Here is a 3060-nt window from a genome sequence, read left to right on the forward strand (position 1 = left end):
ACTACATAGAAGGTGCAACCGAATGAAGCAAGTACTAATACTGACCTCATTTTATAGCAGCAGAACTGGAAGCACACTGAGGTTAAGTAAATTGCCCAAAGTTATCGAGTCAGTTTGTGATTAAGCAGGATTTGAATGAAATCTTGGTCTACAGCCTGGCTGCTTAATTGCTGAAATACCCTGTGTGATGTTATATATAAAGTATACAGCACAATACTTAGCACATACTTACTAGATGTATCAAAATCATAGGGATGGGGAGGAGGGCTTTAAATGTTCTGGAAATCTGTATTTTAAAAAGCTCCCTGGTGAATCTAATATTCCACCTGGGTTAAGAACCAACATAGTAGACTCTCAAAAAATGTTTGTTCCTTTCATCCAAATGAAAATAATTGAATCAATTTGACCCTGTGAACACTTTCACAAATGCTATAGCCATTAAGCCTGAAGTACCTTTTAGGAGGGCTGTATTAGAAATCCTTTTTTGAAATGACAATAGAAGAGCAATAATAAAGACACAGATATATATTAAAAAAGCCCTCAGTATTCATATAACCAGAGGCATTTAATACATGCATTGTGTTTTCATTTGTATTGCATGATTTTATCCTTAGGAACAAGAGCCTTAAAAATATTAGGCTTGTGTATAACCTAGAAAAATCACTTTCTTGAGATCATTAAGCTGCTGGGTAGATATTCCATCTGGCCTAAAAATGCTTAATTTTACCTTTCCCCATCCAACAAAGCATATGCTTTCTTTCCTAGCTATCAATATTTCCTCCAGTTGTTTCTCCTATGATTAGAGTATGATATCTCATCCTTCAGCGTATATGTCCAGAAATATAAAATAGACAAAGAACACATATCAAAGAAAGTAATTAGAGTAAATTCTGTCTTTTTTTCATGAGTCCTGTTGTGTGTGTGTGTGTGTGTGTGTGTGTGTGTGTGTGTGTGTGTGAGAGAGAGAGAGAGAGAGATACTCACCTCCAGTACAGAATTTATTGTTCAGATATAACTAGATTTTTGTTGTTGTCGTTTGTAAGTAGCAGGATATAATGCTTTCTAGCACAAGCAGAAAGAAAATCACTTGGAATGATTTGGGGTGGCTCAATGAAATAAATAAATTGGTATATAGATGTAGGATCCAAATAGAAAGGAAACTGGGGAAGCTATAGGGTCGACAGGTCATCAGAAGGTCACAGGAATGAACCAATCCAACCTCTTTTCCCAACTTGGTGTCATTTTAACTGGGTTTCAGTGTTCCAAAAGAGAACCTTATAGGCTTAACTGAGTTCCCACACCCATTAGTTGGGCAAAGCACCTCTTGGTGTTTATACCAAGACTGCACACAGTGGAATAGAAGTGAGTCTTCCAAAGGAAACTGGGCATGCTGCTAACCAGACAAAAAGAGAATGGAGGGGACACTCCAAAGCTGCAACTATCCCCTCTCTTCTTAATGCTAAAAATATCACAAATGTTCCTCATGTAAAAATATATGATTTTATTTGTCATTTAGTGTCTTCTAATTAAGGTTCTTAAGTCTTGACTGAATATTTGCAAATAGCTTTTAATGCGATGTTTATTCTCATTGTGTCAGAAGTTCCTCTAAGTTTTCTTCTTTATAGATAATTCCATCTTTTTTATTATAAAACATTAATTTTTAAAAAGTTTTTAAGTATTTTTAAAGTAAAATTAACATACAGTGTTGTATTAGTTTCAGATGTACAATATAGTGATTCAACAATTCTATACATTGCTCACTGTTCATCACGTGGTAAGTATACCCTTAATCCCCTTCACCTACTTCACCATAATTACATCAGTTTTAAATGTCCCTAAATGGTCTTAAAACTTTCTAATTACAGTTGGTTCTCTTCTTGAACACATCATTTTCATGTCTATCAGAACACTGTATTTCTCAGCCCACTCTATAGCTAGTTTTGGTCTTAAGATTTAAGTTTTGGCCTCAGGGATATGGAAGACCCTGATATATGCTGTTTCTGGAATTTCTTCTTAATGAAAGGGATATGGGCTTTCTTCTGTCCTTTGTAAGGTGAAGCCACATCTTGGACCATGAGGTTGAGGGACCCATCCAGAGGATAAAGAACAGGACAGATATTCCCTAGGTCCTAGGTATCTATGGAGCTGCCATTATCAGTCATGAAACTAATTACATCAGGACTTTTATGTGAGAACAAAATAAATGCCTGTCTTGTTTAAACCATTGTCAATTTGGGTGTCTATTACATGTAACTATGTATTCCCATTCATACAGTCACTTAGTATTCCTAATTCTAATATAATATGGCATACCCATATATATATTAGATATAACACTAAACAAATGATACTGATTCCAAGAACCATAGTACAAAATTCAATCTAATTTCTTTATTGTCACAAGATCTGAGGGTCTTTCTCTCTCTGTGCATGTGTGTTTTCTTAGTCTGCCTGTGTGTCTTTATATGACTATATTTTCCAAGCCTTGACTTGAGACTATTTTGGATTGTTGGTGAACAGTCTAGAGGTTAGGCATTGACATTTAAAAACCACGGTGTTTTGGGGGCACCTGGGTGGCTCAGTCGGTTGGGCGTCTGCCTTCGGCTCAGGTCATGATCTCAGGGTCCTGGGATCGAGTCCCGCATCGGGCTCCCTGCTCCTTGGGAGCCTGCTTCTCCCTCTCCCCCTGCTCTTCTCTCTCTCTCTCTGTCAAATAAATAAAAAAAAAATAAAAAAATAAAAAAAAAATAAAAACCACGGTGTTTTGTTTTTTAAGAATTGTATTTTGGTTACCTTAATGGACATTATATTGCTGAAAAGGAAATAAAAATTCTAGATTTTGTTAGGGAGGTTTGAATCAATGGAAGAAAAACCATACTGCATGATAATCTTGAAGGGGTCTTCAGTTTGAGTGGAATTGCAACCATGGAGATTATGTTTCACTAGAAAAATGACTTTGAACTATAAATATATGTATGTTTCTTTGTTTAATCAGTTACCCTCTGAGGACTGAGGCAGAAACCTGATGATGGGAAGAGAAACATGCAGGCCAATATTCCC

The sequence above is a fragment of the Mirounga angustirostris genome, unplaced genomic scaffold, assembly GCF_029215605.1.
Source record: "Mirounga angustirostris isolate CCGP_5_RB_7025 unplaced genomic scaffold, mMirAng1.0.hap1 SCAF_4, whole genome shotgun sequence".
In the NCBI taxonomy this organism is placed as follows: Eukaryota; Metazoa; Chordata; class Mammalia; order Carnivora; family Phocidae; genus Mirounga; species Mirounga angustirostris.